The following is a 20,371-nucleotide window of genomic DNA, read 5'->3' on the forward strand; positions in this document are numbered from 1 at the left end:
GTTAATACTGTATAAGCTAATTCAATTTGCTCAATTTCAGATTTGCATGAGCTGTCTTTTCACAGATGCTGACATGGTTTATTTTGTGATAATGCTTTAGGGTGTACTGTTATATGTATGAGCCATTACAATGTTTCATAAATCAACTTATAACATTACGTCTTTCTATGTGGCAAGTTTTGATAGGTTTCAAATGACTGATAACAACTCCGGTTTATTGTAAGATGACACAGTAGCGATCCACGCTAATATGAGTCACATTCCCACCAAGTGACTTAACCCTATTGACGTGATGCGTAGGGTGTTTGACTCGCACGCCAGCGGCCCCGAGTATTTGCTTCCGTGCCCCGCCGTTCGCTACAACACTACATATTATAAGCAGTTCATAGTCACTTATGACACGTCTTATAATGCATTATGATCACGCCATAACAATGCTTGTACGGCTTCAGTAAAGTGTTACCTTTGGCTCGGATTCTCAATTGGTGTCCTTGGCTGAATAACAAGTTGAACCCAAGCTAGAGAGACTGCTATCTTCAATCCTCAACACATGCTCTTGTGAAATGAATTACAAATTAAATCACCGTAATTTCCGGTCAGACATTTGATGGCCCGAATTCAATTAAATTTCAGATTCAGTTAAGGCAAAATGCTCTAAACAACCACAGACACTTGTTCACCTCAACAGCAAACACTTCAACAAATAAGCAAATGCCTCCCATGACTTCACATATATATGTAGGCCTGTATCTTAGTGAAGAGAGTGTCTACACTCTTTAGTGTAGAAGTTTACGATCCTTACCGGTTGTTGGTCAGCGGTCACCCGTAGAAAGAGTTTGGTGGAGAGGATCTCTACTGAGAATGAAATAGACAAATACAAAAGACCCGACATCAATCACCTGACCAGCTGTACATGTGCTGATTAGTTAGTGTCTACAACGATGATATGTTCCTCAGCAGACTGCCTCTGTGTGCTTACCTTTAGGATAACAGTACGGTGTCTTGTGTCTCCCTGGTCTGTCTCGCTCCAGACCTGCATCCCTCTTTATAAAGGGTGTTGTTCAGCCCTAAATGGAGATGGCCCCATGCAAAAAATGTGTCTGATTATTTTAAAAGATCTGTATTTGGAAGTAGAGGTGTGTGTAAGGCAGGCTATCAATGAGGGCAGAGGAGGGGGGACAAAAACCCCCCAGGGTGGGTAACCCTTTGTTGGAACTCATGGGTGGTTCTTGAATTGTGGTGGCATTTCGACTTGCAAATGTCAACTCTTTCTTTACCAGAACTCATTGTACAATATTAGTGAATTTCTCAACATTATTAAATCGACATAAATTATAGCTTTATGAATTTTAATAATTTTAATAAATTCATTCAAATAATTTTTGTGCTGCCTTTTTTCGTATTCCCACCTTAAATGACAATTCTGGCTTTTTCTCCATAATGTGGTTTTGATTATTATTTATTTGAACTGAAATCAGGTGTAAAGTTGTTGTGCAACATTTGTCTATTTGTTCCATCCTGTTTTTCTTGTTAACAATAACTGAAGGTGAGTCATCAAAATGTAATATTTATATCCTTTAAATGTTTACTTTTGAATAACGTTACAATTAGATTGGTCCCCCACCCAAAACATTTTTTGGGACAGAATGTGGCCCCTCCTATGCCTAAACACAGATTAACCTGTAACACCACTGACACAATATAACACCAATGACTTGACACTATTTTGTAAGAATAATCAAATACAATCTATCTATTCCAGTGAATATAATGCTTTTGTTTAATGAATGGCATTCAAAAGAAACATCTACTCAAAACATGCCACTACACCTCTTCACATCACCATTGGGACAAGACAATTTTGTAGCCCACAATATGTTCTACAATGCATTCAAAAAAATGTTTTGTGTTTTCTTATTAAATAACAGTTCAATAAAATTATCCTTCTATTTACATTTTAAAGTGTTTTTTTTTTACATTGTGCCAAAGTTCAGGCACAGCATTACCACCGCAGTTCAAGAATGACCCTCCTAATTTGGACTGTCACTATAAAATGGCTCCATGTTGACAATAGGACATCTCAAATGATTGCAAGACAACTGCAGCTGTCCTTTTTTTTTTTTTTGTTCACCAAGACAAGGTCACCGTCCTATCCATTGTCACAGAGTAACAGCTAAGGTAAGTATAACCCCCATCTTGTTTTACGCGTCATTGTTCCTTTCCTTTACCCTTGAGGACAAAGATAAACCTGTGAAATTGTTCTTGGATTCCAACTGAGGCACTTCAACGTGCTTGATTGTCTGGGCCATCTGATATTGCAATAGCTGCGGCCTATCTGCAAAGGTCTCACATAAATACATCCAGGCCATACATGAAAGAACATTTGTCACCTTACTCAAGCAACTCATGTTAGGCTTTTTAAGAAGGGATGGGGGGGGGGGGGGGGGTGGCTTCATTTACCTCATGAGATGTCAACAAACCTTTCACCCAGGGCATCAAGGCTATGTTCGAAATATAAAATGTATTGTTTGTTTTACACATACAGTGGGGAAAAAAAGTATTTAGTCAGCCACCAATTGTGCAAGTTCTCCCACTTAAAAAGATGAGAGAGGCCTGTAATTTTCATCATAGGTACACGTCAACTATGACAGACAAAATGAGAGAAAAAAAATCCAGACAATCACATTGTAGGATTTTTTATGAATTTATTTGCAAATTATGGTGGAAAATAAATATTTGGTCAATAACAAAAGTTTCTCAATACTTTGTTATATACCCTTTGTTGGCAATGACACAGGTCAAACGTTTTCTGTAAGTCTTCACAAGGTTTTCACACACTGTTGCTGGTATTTTGGCCCATTCCTCCATGCAGATCTCCTCTAGAGCAGTGATGTTTTGGGGCTGTCGCTGGGCAACACGGACTTTCAACTCCCTCCAAAGATTTTCTATGGGGTTGAGATCTGGAGACTGGCTAGGCCACTCCAGGACCTTGAAATGCTTCTTACGAAGCCACTCCTTCGTTGCCCGGGCGGTGTGTTTGGGATCATTGTCATGCTGAAAGACCCAGCCACGTTTCATCTTCAATGCCCTTGCTGATGGAAGGAGGTTTTCACTCAAAATCTCACGATACATGGCCCCATTCATTCTTTCCTTTACACGGATCAGTCGTCCTGGTCCCTTTGCAGAAAAACAGCCCCAAAGCATGATGTTTCCACCCCCATGCTTCACAGTAGGTATGGTGTTCTTTGGATGCAACTCAGCATTCTTTGTCCTCCAAACACGACGAGTTGAGTTTTTACCAAAAAGTTCTATTTTGGTTTCATCTGACCATATGACATTCTCCCAATCCTCTTCTGGATCATCCAAATGCACTCTAGCAAACTTCAGACGGGCCTGGACATGTACTGGCTTAAGCAGGGGGACACGTCTGGCACTGCAGGATTTGAGTCCCTGGCGGCGTAGTGTGTTACTGATGGTAGGCTTTGTTACTTTGGTCCCAGCTCTCTGCAGGTCATTCACTAGGTCCCCCCGTGTGGTTCTGGGATTTTTGCTCACCGTTCTTGTGATCATTTTGACCCCACGGGGTGAGATCTTGCGTGGAGCCCCAGATCAAGGGAGATTATCAGTGGTCTTGTATGTCTTCCATTTCCTAATAATTGCTCCCACAGTTGATTTCTTCAAACCAAGCTGCGTACCTATTGCAGATTCAGTCTTCCCAGCCTGGTGCAGGTCTACAATTTTGTTTCTGGTGTCCTTTGACAGCTCTTTGGTCTTGGCCATAGTGGAGTTTGGAGTGTGACTGTTTGAGGTTGTGGACAGGTGTCTTTTATACTGATAACAAGTTCAAACAGGTGCCATTAATACAGGTAACGAGTGGAGGACAGAGGAGCCTCTTAAAGAAGAAGTTACAGGTCTGTGAGAGCCAGAAATCTTGCTTGTTTGTAGGTGACCAAATACTTATTTTCCACCATAATTTGCAAATAAATTCATTAAAAATCCTACAATGTGATTTTCTGGATTTCTTTTTCTCAATTTGTCTGTCATAGTTGACGTGTACCTATGATGAAAATTACAGGCCTCTCTCATCTTTTTAAGTGGGAGAACTTGCACAATTGGTGGCTGACTAAATACTTTTTTTCCCCACTGTAAATAAGTCAAATGTATCGAACTGCATTACACCGCCACTTCTGTACCACTAAAAATGTCACCTTCAAATACCCATTGAAACCTTGAGCTGTGTTCGAATACTCATACTAACCACATTAACCATCCTATTTGTGAAGTAAATTGAGTATGTAGTATGCTTATTGGTCATGGTATGGCTATAGTTAGTATGCCAAAAGTTCCCGGATGTCATACTAAATTCGCCAAAATACGAACTATACAAGCAGTGGACACTATTTCTGTGCTTTTAGGACCCATAATGCAATTCTTCATAAAATGGGCGTGGCTTCACAACATTTTCAGATTTGAAGAAAATGGCGGAAAATATGCAGCCGAAGTCCGACGAGAACGGATACAAATTAATCGCTTTAACTAATTATGACAAATGTTAAGAAAATGTTGAGCAATGTAATAAAGCAGACTTTTCAAATAAGTTACGTTGCAAGTTATGTTGGCTAACAATTTGTTAGCTTCCCTATCCTTATGAACCGCACAGCATTACAGCAGTATGTACCGGTATATTAGCTAGTTGCCTAACGTTAGTTGGCTACTAATACATTGAATTACACTCAACACCCGTTAAATATATGGCTGGTGTCAGTAAACGTTGACAAAAAAAAGCGTAATTAAATTGTTGCCAGCAGCACAGTTACAGTCACCAACGCTCTGGATAACATGAAAACAGCCTAACCAGCTCTGCTAGGGCGAGTAAAATGGTGTTCTCTCATTTGTGTCTGGAAATAGTTATCAAGCTAACCAATGCTAGCCAGTTAGCTTGGGTGCTTCACTGCCTTGTGAGGTCAGAATGCTCGGATCGACCCTACTCCTCGGCCAGAGCGTCCAGTGACGTGCTCCGAGAGCGAAACGCTCTGAATTTACGGACAATCTGACAACACTCTGGATTTACGAACGCCCAGAGCGCACTCTGGCACTTCAGATTGAATTTACTAACACACCCAAAATCGTAAAATGTCTAGCTAGTCATTTGTTATGCTAACAAGATAGCAAGAGGTTGCATAGCAACAGCAGGTGAAGCACTAGTATGCTTAACTGAAAGGATACAGTTCGTTTACAGTATACTAAAATGAGCTGATAGCATAATCTCATCAAATCTCATTAAATATGTAGTATACAGTATGTTAGAATGGGTATTCGAACACAGCATTTTTCTCTTGTGATTTATTAGCATCCTCTGTTTAATGTATGCAAGACTACAGTACCCGAAATTGGGCACTAGATTTACTGGTAATTATTGATAATATGTTTACATTATCTATTTTATTAATTTCCCACTGTTTTATAAGTCAGAATAGAAAAACCTAGACAGTTCTAGGATGCTAGTTCGAAGCTTCTCTGTCGAATAAACATGTCTCCATCTGGTGATCGGCTGCGTCATTACATCCATTACGTCAGGTCTCTGCTGCGTCACGTCAAAGGGGCGGTCCTTAGAAAACCAGTTCTACAGATCGACTCGCTCACGACACAGACATGGCTGAGGACTCTCCAGATTCCTCTTGATCTGGTGGATCTAAATATATAATTTATCATAGCTGTAAGATAAAGAATACAACCTACACACTTCCCTAAACCTAAAATAAGTAAAGCAGTCATTTTGTGTGGAAGTAAAACAAATAACATTTACGTAGGAGGAAGACATGCTTAGAATGAACAAAAAGCGCCCTTTTCACAGCGCATATCCCCTTGTCGATAGGGTTGACACACGCTGTTTAAATTGCCAAAACTTAAGCCTTGTTCACATTACCCATAAGCACTCAGTTACTTTGTGCCGGATATCATGCATTTCAATGGGGACGTCCACAATGGAGTAGAAATGCAACGCTGGCTCCCAGGTGTCTTTTATACAGGTAACGAGCTGAGAATAGGAGCACCCTCTTAAAGGGAGTGCTTCTAATCTCAGCTTGTTACCTGTATAAAAGACACGTGTCCACAGAAGCAATCAATCAATCAGATTCCAAACTCTCCACCATGGCCAAGACCAAAGAGCTCTCCAAGGATGTCAGGGACAAGATTTGTAGACCTACACAAGGCTGGAATGGGCTACAAGACCATCGCCAAGCAGCTTGGTGAGAAGGTGACAACAGTTGGTGCGATTATTCGCAAATGGAAGAAACACAAAATAACTGTCAATCTCTCTCGGCCTGGGGCTCCATGCAAGATCTCACCTCGTGGAGTTGCAATGATCATGAGAACGGTGAGGAATCAGCCCAGAACTACACGGGAGGATCTTGTCAATGATCTCAAGGCAGCTGGGACCATAGTCACCAAGAGAACAATTGGTAACACACTACGCCATGAAGGACTGAAATTCTGCAGCGCCCGCAAGGTCCCCCTGCTCAAGAAAGCACATATACAGGCCCGTCTGAAGTTTGCCAATGAACATCTGAATGATTCAGAGGAGAACTGGGTGAAAGTGTTGTGGTCAGATAAGACCAAAATCGAGTTATTTGGCATCAACTCAACTCGCCGTGTTTGGAGGAGGAATGCTGCCTATGACCCCAAGAACACCATCCCCACCGTCAAACATGGAGGTGGAAACATTATGCTTTGGGGGTGTTTTTCTGCTAAGGGGACAGGACAACTTCACCGCATCAAAGGGACGATGGACGGGGCCATGTACCGTCAAATCTTGGGTGAGAACCTCCTTCCCTCAGCCAGGGCATTGAAAATGGGTCGTGGATGGGTATTCCGGCATGACAATGACCCAAAACACACGGCCAAGGCAACAAAGGAGTGGCTCAAGAAGAAGCACATTAAGGTCCTGGAGTGGCCTAGCCAGTCTCCAGACCTTAATCCCATAGAAAATCTGTGGAGGGAGCTGAAGTTTCGAGTTGCCAAACGTCAGCCTCGAAACCTTAATGACTTGGAGAAGATCTGCAAAGAGGAGTGGGATAAAATCCCTCCTGAGATGTGTGCAAACCTGGTGGCCAACTACAAGAAACGTCTGACCTCTGTGATTGCCAACAAGGGTTTTGCCACCAAGTACTAAGTCATGTTTTGCAGAGGGGTCAAATACTTATTTCCCTCATTAAAATGCAAATCAATTTATAACATTTTTGACATGCGTTTTTCTGGATTTATTTATTGTTGTTATTCTGTCTCTCACTGTTCAAATAAACCAACCATTAAAATTATAGACTGATCATTTCTTTGTCAGTGGGCAAACGTACAAAATCAGCAGGGGATCAAATACTTTTTTCCCTCACTGTACACTACCGGTCAAAAGTTTTAGAACACCTACTCATTCAAGGGTTTTTCTTTATTTTTTTACTATTTTCTACATTGTGGAATAATAGTGAAGACATCCTTGAGGACAAACATAAACCTGTCAAATTGTTCTTGGATTCCAACTGACCACAATGTGTTTGAGTAGGTGCATTATGCCTCGGCTTCCTCCAGGACACATACCATTAACATTTTCACCTTGAAAGACGATATCCCACTGACACCTTGGTAAATAGTTTATCTTGTGATTTATTAGTAGCCTCTGTTTAATGTATGCATTTAACTCAGTCTTAAACCCTGGTTACAATAGTGGTATTAACCAAAGACGTGTTGTGAACTGAGGGTGACCAGATCTTCCTGACCACCTCTGGAGATAGTTGAGGACATGATGCATAACTTACAAGTGTAGAGGATTCTGGACATTCAAATTGTTTAAATTCATTGACCTGTGACAATGGATAATGTAATAACACTGGATAATGTAATAACTTATTATTGTATAATGTAATAAAATTGGATAATGTCATATCTTATTTTTTATAATGTAATAAAACCAGCTAATGTGATAGAAAGCCTGTTAATTTAATGGAACTGTTGAACTGATATGTAACTGTTTCCTGGATAATGTAATACATTATTACATTTTTCTGGTGGTCAATACAATATCAGGTGAGGAACACACTTTTATATAGTGGTTGACGTAGCTGAAATGACAGTTACCTCCTTTGAGACAGTGAAAGTGTGAAGCTGTCTACGAGGCTGTAATGTAGTGGTTGACATAGCCGGAAAGAAAGTTATCTCCTTCGAGACCTGTGTGTGCAGCGGGGTTAGCGCCCTGAATTGTCTCCTGTAAACCCTAGAAGCCCTTTTAGCCTCAACAACTTCACGCCTGTGCCTAGCTTCAGCCTTGAGCCTCTGTAATTAGCGTCCAGAGCTGAACATACCAGACCGTGTCCCTCAATGACACGTTAAGGGTCCCATTCCCAGCTGTCTTGTATGTGTCTGTGGAAGGAGGGGGGAGGGGGGGGGGGGGGGATCTGTGCACTTCAACAAATGATATTTATTGAAGGGGTTAAAGGCATAGTTCACCCAAATTACATATTGCTTTCCTTACCCTGTAAGCAGTCTATGGACAAGGTAAGACAGAAATCCATGCTTTTGGTTTTGTTTACCTGGCAACTGTCTCCAAATGCTAACTTGTTTCTGCATTTGTGGCCCAAAACCAATACAAGCCAATTTCACGATATCAGGAAAACCAATATGTGATTTAGACATTTGTCTGACCTATCCCTTTAAGGTTTTATTTGAGTCTTGCTTGATGTACTTGAACACATGGTCTCACCTTAACCTTTTTTCCCTGTCATCCTTTGTCTCCATAGGATGGAGTGAGCGAAAGAGCAAAGATGTGATACATTATATACTTTATTGTGCCCATCAAGGTTGAACTCCCAGGCGCTCATGGGAAATGAGTGGTTGTCATGTCTGTATCTCCAAGACAGAGAAAATAAATCTTGATCTTACAGGACCTCACTTCAATGTTATATCTAATTTTGGTGTAGGTGTATTTTATTCCATATTCAAAATAGTGTAGGGCCTATGTTGTGAATACAATGCACGAGTTCTCATAACTATAGTATAGGGCCTGTGCTGTTATACCTATAGCTGACACAACACACGAGTTCTCATAACTTACTAGTTGACGCATGAGAAGCCAGTCAAGAGGTGGGAAGGGTTCAGCCCATTTTGCACCTTCCCCTAGGGGACAATGTGGAAAGTACAAGGAGATCATCCTGAGTTTGCAGCCCAGGTCACACGCGGTCGTTTTCGCGCTTACTGTAGGAAGGGAAAACAGAATAAGTGTCCGCTAGTTGTCTTTCCTAGTAGTCTTTTCAATTTTCAATTACAGGTAAGTAAGCAAAACGTCTTACTCCTTAGTGGGAAGTAGATGTTACTATGTTTACCATCTGTAGTAATGTGTTGTTGATTAGTACAGTAATGTAATTCATGTTTTGTTCAATAAATATGTTGTTGATTAATGTTTGGTTAAATACATATTTTGTTAATTAGTACAGTAATGTAATGGTTTTGTTAAATATTGCGTTGATTAGTACAGTAATGTACGTAATGTTTTGTTGAATACATATTTTGTTGATCAGTACAGTAATTTAATTAACATTTTGTTAAATACATATTTTATTGACCAGTACAGTAATGTAATTAATTCAATAAATTGATCAAGCATAAAACCTTCCGTAGCCTTAAGTGTCTCATTAATGTTGTGAATTACTTTGTGACCCACTAAATAATTAAATAATTAGATGGTGTCTTTATAACAGTAAGAAATGTAGATTAGACCTCTTGCTCAGGTTATAATCAATGACAGGGTTCTTCAATTCCGGTCCTGAAGGGCCCTAAACACCTCTGTTTTTCATCCTCTCCTTCTAATCAGGGGCTAATTCAGACCTGGGACACCAGGTGAGTGCAATTAACTACCAGGTAGAAATAAAAAACAGAAGTGTTTCGGCCCTCCAGGACCGGAATTGAAGAACCCTGATCTATGACCTAATAATATTAATAAAAACAAACTTCTATCGACAAGTTTTCCTTTGTGTTGAAATATATTCATAAGGGTTTTGAAAGTGTAGCAATGCTCATCTGGCTCTTCTGAGGCATGTTTCATGGTTCGACACTCCCTCCGGTGTTAGGTACAGAAATATGGCGAAACAAAAAATGAATTCAGGGGATTTTTGAAAGTAGGGACAATCCCAACTTTTTTTTCACACATATTTTCTGAATAATAAATTTTGAAATATATAATTTTATAGACCAAAGTATCAGCTATCACACGACACGATGTAAAGGAACAACCTCCTAATACATTTTTTTTAAATTAATAACAAAAACTACAAACACCACAAAATACATTTTATTTCTATATACAGTACCAGTCAAAAGTTTTAGAACACCTACTCATTCAAGGGTTTTTCTTTATTTTTACTATTTTCTACTTTGTAGAATAATAGTGAAGACATCAAAACTATGAAATAAGACATATTAAATTATGTAGCAACCCAAAAAGTGATAAACAAATCAAAATATATTTTATATTTGAGATTCTTCAAATAGCCACCCTTTGCCTTGATGACAGCTTTTCACACTCTTGGCATTCTCTCAACCAGCTTCACCTGGAATGCTTTTCCAACAGTCTTGAAGGAGTTCCCACATATGCTGAGCACTTGTTGGCTGCTTTTCCTTCACTCTGCGGTCCAACTCATCCCAAACCATCTCAATTGGGTTGAGGTCGGGTGATTGTGGAGGCCAGGTCATCTGTTGCAGCACTCCATCACTCTCCTTCTTGGTCAAATAGCCCTTACACAGCCTGGAGGTGTGTTGGAGTCATCGTCAACATCCTCTGCAGCAGAGGTAACTCTGGGTCTTCCATTCCTGTGGCGGTCCTCATGAGAGCCAGTTTCATCATAGCATTTGATGGTTTTTGCGACTGCACTTGAAGAAACTTGAAATGTTCCGGATTGACTGACATTCATGTCACCTTGTCACAACACAACTGATTGGCTCAAACGCATTAAGAAGGAAAGAAATTCCACAAATTAACTTTTAAGAAGGCACACCTGTTAATTGAAATGCATTCTATGTGACTACCTCATGAAGCTGGTCGAGAGAATGCCAAGAGTGTGCAAAGCTGTCATCAAGGCAAAGGGTGGCTACTTTGAAGAATCTCAAATATAAAATATATTTAGATTTGTTTAACACTTTTTTGGGTACTACATGATTCCATATGTGTTATTTCATAGTTTTGATGTCTTCACTATTATTCTACAATGTAGAAAATAGTAAAAATAAAGAAAAACCCTTGAATGAGTAGGTGTGTCCAAACTTTTGACTGGTAGTGTATATTGTCCAACAAGTGTTTAATAAAGAATCAAATAATTAATTCTAACATTATTATTATTATTATTATTATTATTATTATTATTATTATTATTATTATTATTATTACTATTATTATTATTATTATTATTCATATATGTAAGAATCTCCAAACATCTTTTTGTTTTATTTTATACCACTGTATAATGCTCCAGGGCTAATTTCCTTAGCATTTAGGCATGTTTTTCTAGATTCAGAACATGAAATAATATTTATAAAGCCAACATTATTATTTAGGTGTAGCACAGCAAGTTCTTTAATAGCTCAAGCATACAATGCAGAACAGGGATTAAAAAGCGTGCTGGTTAAGATTCAGCTCATCCTAGTTTTGTATCAAAGCACCACAGCATTTTCAATTAATTGCCAGAAAAATAGTAGCTACATACATTGACATTTTAGAGACCTTATCAAATCTGAGAAGAAGAAAAAATCTGATGCCAGAATCATAAAATATTCAAAGAAATTGAATATATAATATGAATATATATTGAGCACCTTACCTCCAGAGGCTCAGGGCCCGGTCAGGAGAGCAGCCTATCGTGTTCTGAGTAGCCTAGTACTTGCTGTGGAGAAGTATTTATATTTGCTGTGGAGGAGCCCGCTAATATTAGCACCTGTCTGCCAGCAAAGACATCAATCAACACACTGTCCCATGACAGTCCACAACTCCTCATAATACTGTGTGGTAAATACCACACAGAACCTGCTACAATTTTATTTCTTTACCATTGTGTTAAACCTTTTCAAAATGCAGGTTATTCATCAGAAATACGTATTAGATCTCTTAATTTGTCATCGCAGCTTTTTTTGCGGTTCACTATTTTCACCATCAATGACCCAAAGAATGGTATTAACATGATACATAAAGTCCAACTATTTTCCCAACAATGCTTTCCTTAGCAATCATATGATGTGTTGGCATACACTGTGCTCAGAGCTATGGCCTCTTGAGAAAGAGCACTGGTGTCAGTTTTAGTGTCGGTATCTCAGGTTTCCCCACTGCCTCAGTGAGCCCCAAAGAATAGTAGAACATGAGATGTAAAGAATAGTGCTATGCAGTTGTAGCTGTTGCTGTCTTTCAACTGGCTTCTGAGGTGCTCTGTCTTTTTGGCACCACATTGTTTCCCTCCCTTTTGTCCTTGAGTACAAATTTAACCCAGTTCCTGCTGAGTGACTTGCTTTGATTGAAGGTGGACAGATTACATTGAGTACATTGAGATCTTGATCTAGACTAAGGTCACTATTAAGCATTTGGTCACAGATGAATCCTACCACCTGCCTGATTGACAAGGTCAGGGACAGGATGGAAACACCTTTTAGAGATGAACCCTACCACCTGCCTGATTGGTCAGGGAGAGGATGGAAACACCTTTAGAGAAGCAGCTGGTGACGCGTACAAGGCCCTCTCTTCGGCAAATCAGACCATGACGCTATCTTCTTGCTCCTGTTTACAAACTAAAGCTCAAACAGGAAATACCAGTGCCGCTTAATACGGAAGTGGTCCGATGAAACAGACACAAGGCTACAAGGCTGTTGTCACGAATTCAGCCGAGGCTGCCCCTCCTCCTTGTTCGGGCAGGTTTCGGCGTTCGTCGTCACCGGCTTACTAGCCACTACCGCTCCATTTATCATCACTCCATTTGTCTTGTCTTGTCTTGTCAATCACACACACCTGCTACTCATTCCCTCATTAGTCTGTGTATAAGTGTTCCCTCTGCCCCCCTTGTCCTTTGTGAGTGATTGTTCATTGTGAGAGTGAGTAGCTCGGTTGAGATACTCTTTCCTTGTATGTAGCCAAGGTGGATTTTTCCCTTGTGCTAGTTTCGTTTTGACGCTTCCTGCGCTTTATGCATGTACACTGAATAAACTCTGGATTTCGGTGTTTTACCTACTGCGCCTGACTCCGTCATTCACACCTCATCACAGAATCACTCACCTTTGTGGAGTCAGCAGGAGAGGAGTGCATGCCTGGAATAGTGGCAAGGGTCCAGGAACATTCCACTATGCTAGCCAGCTTGGGGGAAGCGATGGATCGGGTTCTTCAGGTCATCCAACGCCTGGAGAGAAGAGGAACCGATTCGTCGAGACCAGCTGGCCAACCGGATCCAGCCACCTATATCACAGCACCCGGAGGGATCCAGATATCTCGACCACGGGCGTTCGATGGGACGCCGGCTCTATGTCAGGGATTCCTTCTCCAACAGGCCGGCGCCATCAGATCGAGAGCAGGTGTCCGTCCTCATTTCCTGCCTCTCGGGGAAAGCCCTGGAGTGGGCCAACGTGGTTTGGAGAGAAGGAGGAGCCGCGTTGGAGGACTACAGGGAGTTCGCCCGCCTATTTCGGGCGGTTTTCGATCACCTGCCCGAGGGTCGAGAGGCGGGTGAGCAGCTGGTCCACTTGAGGCAGGGGACGAGGATAGTACAGGAGTTCACGCTGGAGTTCCGGATTCTGGCAGCAGGATCCGGGTGGAACGAGCGGGCCCTGATCAACCAGTTCCGGTGCCATCTACGGGAGGACGTCTGACGGGAGCTAGCCTGTCGTTTTACCAAACTGGTGGACATGGCCATTCGTCTGGATAACCTGCTGGCAACCAGAGGACGTCCTGGAGGAGGTCTGCCCGTTCCCGCCCCGACCAACGCGGATCCAGAGCTCATGGAGCTGGGTGGTACCGCACACCGAGAGAGCGGAAGACGACAGCGCCAGTGCCAATCGGATGGCACGAAGGGACATTCCACCACACGTTGTCGTCAGCGCTCTTTTGGGTCAGGAGGCGGCCGGCAGGGCACTCTCGCATCACCACAGGTATTGAGCACCCACACTTGTTCAGAGCCCTCTGCTGCGCACTGTACCATACCCTGATTGCATGAGAGTTCCCCAGTGTAAGGCGCTAGTAGATTCAGGCGCAGCTGGGAACTTTATGGATAAAACTTTCGCATGCCGCCAGGGCATTTCATTAGTTCCCCTATTCATTCCACGCCCCATCAGAGCACTTGATAGTCGACCATTAGGGTCCGGGTTGATAAAGGAAGTCACGGTACCAGTCACCATGATCACACAGGGGACGCATTGTGAGCAGGTCACTTTTTCCATCATTGAGTCTCCTGCTTTCCCTGTGGTGTTAGGTATTCCATGGCTCGCACTCCACAACCCCACTTTCTCATGGCTGCAGAGGGTTCACACGGGGTGGTCGCGAGAGTGTCAGGGTAGGTCTCTGGGTGTTTCCGTTGGTGCAACCACGGTGGAAAGTCCAGACGGTGCCTCCACCGTGCGCATTCCCCCAGAATACCATGATCTGCCACATACATACATTTACATTTACATTTTAGTCATTTAGCAGACGCTCTTATCCAGAGCGACTTACAGTTAGTGAATACATCTTTTTTTTATACTGGCCCCCCGTGGGAATCAAACCCACAACCCTGGCGTTGCAAACGCCATGCTCTATCAACTGAGCTACATCCCTGCCGGCCATTCCCTCCCCTACCCTGGACGACGCTGGGCCAATTGTGCGCCGCCCATGTGCGCCAGGGGTACATACGTCCCTCCACTTCACCCGCCTCCTCAAGTTAATTTTTTTGTGAAGAAGAAAGACTGCTCCCGTGCATTGATTATCGACCACTGAATAAGGAGACGATTAGATTTAGTTATCCTCTCCCCCTCATTCCGTCAGTGGTTGAGTCATTGCATGGAGCGCGCTTCTTCACTAAATTAGATCTCAGGAGTGCATACAACCTGGTGCGTATCCGAGAGGGAGATGAGTGGAAGACAGCATTCAGCACAACCACCGGGCATTACGAATACCTGGTGATACCCTACGGTTTGATGAATGCTCCCTCAGTCTTCCAGTCCTTTGTGAACGAGGTGTTTCGGGACATGCTTGGTCGCGGTGTACTGGTCTACATCGATGACATCTTGGTGTATTCCGCTACGCGCGCCGAGCATGTGTCCCTGGTTCGCAGAGTACTGGCCCGACTGTTGGAAAATGACCTTTATGCTAAGGCAGAAAAGTGTATGTTCTTTCAGCAGTCCGTCTCCTTCCTCGAATACCGCATTTCTACCACAGGTGTGGAGATGGAGGGCGACCGCATTGCAGCCGTTCGTAATTGGCCGACTCCAACCATGGTAAAGGAGGTGCAGCGCTTCCTTGGCTTCGCCAACTATTATCTGAGGTTTTATCCAGGGCTTTGGCAAGGTCGCAGCTCCCATTACATCTCTGTTGAAGGGTGGGCCGTCCCGGCTCCACTGGTCTGCTGAGGCTGACAGGGCCTTCAGTAACCTGAGGGAACTGTTCACCTTGGCCCCGGTACTGGCCCACCCCGATCCATCACTACCATTCGTAGTGGAGGTGGATGCGTCCGAGGTTAGGATGGGAGCAGTCCTGTCTCAACGCTCGGGCACGCCACCCAAGCTCCGCCCCTGTGCGTTCTTCTCAAAGAAGCTCAGCCCGGCAGAGCAGAACTATGGCATTGGTGTTCGGGAGCTGTTGGCTGTTGTCTGAGCTCTGACCGTGTGGAGACATTGGCTCGAGGGGGCGAAACACCCATTCCTCGTCTGGACGGACAACCGTAACCTGGAGTACATCCGGGCAGCGAGGAGGCTGAACCCTCCCCAGGCCAGGTTGGCCCTATTCTTCACCCGGTTTGATTTCACACTGTCATACATTCCAGGTACGAAGAACATGAAGGCAGATTCACGGCTGTATGATACAGAGGATAGGCCCAGAGACAATACCCCCATACTTCCAGACTCATGCATTGTGGCGCCGGTAGTATGGGCAATGGACGCGGATATAGCGCAGGCATTACGCACAGATCCATCTCCACCGCAGTGTCCAGCTGGGCTGCAGTACGTGCCTGCGCTTGTCCGTGATCGTCTGATCTACTGGGCACACACGACACCCTCCTCTGGTCATCCAGGTATCGGTCGTACAGTGCGCTGCCTGACCGAAAATTACTGGTGGCCTACCTTGGCTAAGGACGTGAGGGTGTATGTTTCCTCCTGCTCAGTGTGCGCCCAGAGTAAGGCACCTAGGCACCTCCCAGCGGGTAAGTTACAGCCCTTATTAGTTCCACAACGATCATGGTCCCATCTGTGTATTGACTTTCTCACTGATCTGGAGCTCTGGAACACCACCATCCTGGTCGTTGTGGACCGTTTTTTTTCGAAGTTATGCCGCCTCCTTCCTCTGCCCGGTCTCCCCACGGCTCTGCAAACTGCGGAGGCCCTGTTTACACACGTCTTCCGGCACTACGGGGTACCAGAGGATATAAGTGTCTGACCGAGGTCCCCAGTTCACGTCAAAAGTCTGGAAGGCGTTCATGGAACGTCTGGGAGTCTCGGTCAGCCTGACCTCTGGGTTCCACCCTGAGAGTAATGGGCAGGTGGAACGGGTAAATCAGGATGTGGGTAGGTTCCTGAGGTCCTATTGCCAGGACCGGCCGGGGGAGTGGTCGGTGTTCCTGCCATGGGCAGCATATGCCCAGAACTCTCTCCGCCACTCCTCTACGAACCTAACGCCATTTCAGTGCGTTTTAGGTTATCAACCGGTTCTGGCACCGTGGCACCAGAGCCAGACCGAAGCATCTGCAGTGGATGACTGGTTTCGGTGCACGGAGGAGACGTGGAACGCTGCCCATGTTCACCTCCAACGCGCCTTGCGTCGTCAGAAGGCCAACACTGACCGTCACCGCAGTGAGGTCCCCGTCTTTGTACCGGGGGATCGGGTCTGGCTCTCGACCCGGAATCTGCCCCTCCGCCTGCCCTGCCGGAAGCTGAGCCCGTGGTTTGTAGGGCCGTTCAAAGTCCTGAGGAGAATCAACGAGGTCACATATAGGTTATTACTCCCCCCCGATTACCGTATTAACCCCTCGTTTCATGTGTCTCTCCTCAGGCCGGTGGTGGCTGGTCCGCTCCAGGAGCCTGAGGTGCGGGAGGTCCCTCCACCTCCTTTGGACATCGAGGGGGCGCCGGCGTACTCTGTCCTTTACATACTGGATTGGAGACGCAGGGTGGGGGGCCTTCAGTACCTCGTGGAGTGGGAAGGGTACGGTCCGGAGGAACGGTGCTGGGTCCCGGTGAGGGATACCATCGATCCCTCTCTGTTAAGGGACTTCCATCGTCGCCATCCGACTCGCCCTGCTCCGCGTCCTCCTGGCCGTCCCCGAGGCCGGTGTCGGCGCGCTGCTGGAGCTGCGCGTCAAGGGGGGGGGTACTGTCACAAATTCAGCCGAGGCTGCCCCTCCTCCTTGCTCGGGCAGGTTTCGGCATTCGTCGTCACCGGCTCACTAGCCACTACCGCTCCATTTATCATCACTCCATTTGTCTTGTCTTGTCAATCACACACACCTGGTAGTCATTCCCTCATTAGTCTGTGTATAAGTGTTTCCTTCTGCCCCCCCTTGTCCTTTGTGAGTGATTGTTCATTGTGAGAGTGAGTAGCTCGGTTGAGCTACTCTTTCCTTGTATGTAGCCAAGGTGGATTTTTCCCCTTGTGCTCATTTCGTTTTGACGCTTTACTGCGCTTTATTCATGTACACTGAATAAACTCTGGATTTCGGTGTTTTTACCTCCTGCGCCTGACTCCGTCATTCACACCTCATCACAACTGTTTTTCTAGTACAGACTGAGATATGTTCTGGGATTCGTCCAATAGCATCGAGGAGTTTACCACAACAGTCATGCGCTTCATCAATAAGTGCATCGACGACGTCGTCCCCATGGTGACGAATACGATACGTATCCAAACCATAAAAAACATGCAATACAGGCAATATCTAGAGCTGCTGCTTACAAGGAACGGGACAAAAAAAAAAGCCCTCCGACGAGACATCGAACATGCAAAAGGACAACATACTGTAGGAGGAAGGTGGAATCCTATTACACCGGGCTTGCAGATGATAACAGATTACAAAGGGAAGCCCAGCTGTGAGATGCCCAGTGACTCAGAACTCCCAAATGAGCCAAATAACTTTTTATGCTCACTTCAAGGAAAACAACACAGAGTCCTGCATGAAAGCCACCGTTGTTTTCTCCCGGATGACTGTGTGATCTTGCGGTCCATGTTAAACAGGTTAACGCTCAGAAGGCCACCAGGCCAGGCGGAATACCAGGACGCATTCTCAGAGTGTGTCGCAGACCAGCTGGCAAGTGTCTTCACGGAAAGCATCAAAGGTAATGAGTTAAGGTTTTCATATGTTTCTGTGCGTGGGATTGGACACAAGAGGTAGGCTACTGTGCACAGTTGTGTAGGAGAGGCTAGGCTGTTGCGCGAACACCCAACGGTATTTTCCTTTCTATGATTCAGGACGTTTCATGACAACAGTAGCCTAGTGGGCTTCTAAACAACATTATTTGGTGAATTTGAATGACGTAAACAATGATAATGGTGAGAGCCCAGTAACAACCACCCCATCCCCTTTCATCATAGAGGCTATTGTTACTTTGTGTCTTTAAAATCACACTGTTTCCATTTCTATTGTCACTTTTACCAGATCCGAACTGAACTGTTTATTTTACCAGTTTATTTTACCAGATCCAAACTGAACTGTTTATTTTACCTGTTTATTTTACCAGATCCAAACTGAACTGATTGAATGAAAAGCAGCAAACAGACACAACATTGTTTCACATTCTTTAATAAAAGACTCAGAAACAGACTTGTCTCTGATTGGGGATCATACTTAGGCAGCCAGTTTTCCTGCCTGGGTTGTGGGATCTTGTTCGTACTCAGGTTTGGCTTGTATGTGTTTTAGCCATAGTGAGTGTCACGTCACGTCACGTTGCCTTTTGTTGTTTTGGTCGAGTGTTTATCCAGTCTAAATAAACATGTTCGCATACCACGCTGCACCTTGGTCTGACCCGTTCCTCAACGTTCGTGACAGAAGATCCCACCAAACGAGGACCAAGCAGCGTGGCCAGGAGCAGACATCCTAGACATGGGAGGAGATCCTGGATGGTAAGGGATCTTGGACATGGGAGGAGATCCAGGCTGGGATGGATCGCCGTCCTTGGGAACAGACAGAGGAAGCCCGGGTTAGAGAGGAGCAACGGCAACACAGAAGGCGCCGGCAGAGGAGGAAGCCCGAGAGACATTTTGGGGGGGGCTAAAAGGGTGGTCGGGGATCGATAGAGAAGAGCCCCGACCACTGCACGTGGGGGCTCAAGGAGGAGTCCTCACTGGAGGAGGACTGGGCACGGAGAGTAAAAGACTGGTACAGTCGGAGATCTCTAACGACAGTTCCCAGTCCGGTACACCTCGTGCCTGCGTCTCACACCAAGCTAGTGGTGCGTGTTCCCAGTCCGGCCCGGCCCGTTCCTGCTCCTCACACCAGACCAGTGGTGCGTGTCTCCAGTCCGGCCCGGCCCGTTCCTGCTCCTCGCACCAAGCCAGTGATGCGTGTTCCCAGTACGGCACGGCCCATGCCCGTTCCACTGGTGCCCAGTCCAGCTCCGGTCAGCGGCTCCACTCCGGAGTCAGAGCATTCCGCTCCACTGGTGCCCAGTCCAGCTCCGGTCAGCGGCTCCACTCCGGAGTCAGAGCATTCCGCTCCACTGGTGCCCTGTCCAGCTCCGGTCAGCGGCTCCACCCCGGAGCCAGAGCAGTCCACTCCACCGGGATCCGGTTCAGCTCCGGTCAGCGGCTCCACTCCGGGTCCAGACGTAAGCCCCTCTCCAGGTTCGGGGTCTCCCACACCAGGGTCCAGACAGGGATCGGTGCATCGTGGGAGGACTGAGAGGGGAAGCTCCGTGTTGAGGTCCAGACCGGTCCAGGGGTGCAACGCGGAGGCAGTAAGGGAGAAGACGTCACGTCCAGAGCCGGAGCCGCCACCGAGGCTGGAAGCCCACCCGGACCCTCCCCTGTTAAGTCAGGTTTGTGCGGCCAGAGTCCGCACCTTTGGGGGGGGGGGGGGGGGGGGGGGTACCGTCACGCCCTGACCTCTAGAACTCTAGTTAGTTTGGTCAGGGTGTGCATGTTATACTTCTATGTTCGGCCGGGTGTGATTCCCAATCAGAGGCA

Source organism: Coregonus lavaretus (assembly GCF_964263955.1).
Source record: "Coregonus lavaretus genome assembly, chromosome: 1".
Taxonomy (NCBI): Eukaryota; Metazoa; Chordata; class Actinopteri; order Salmoniformes; family Salmonidae; genus Coregonus; species Coregonus lavaretus.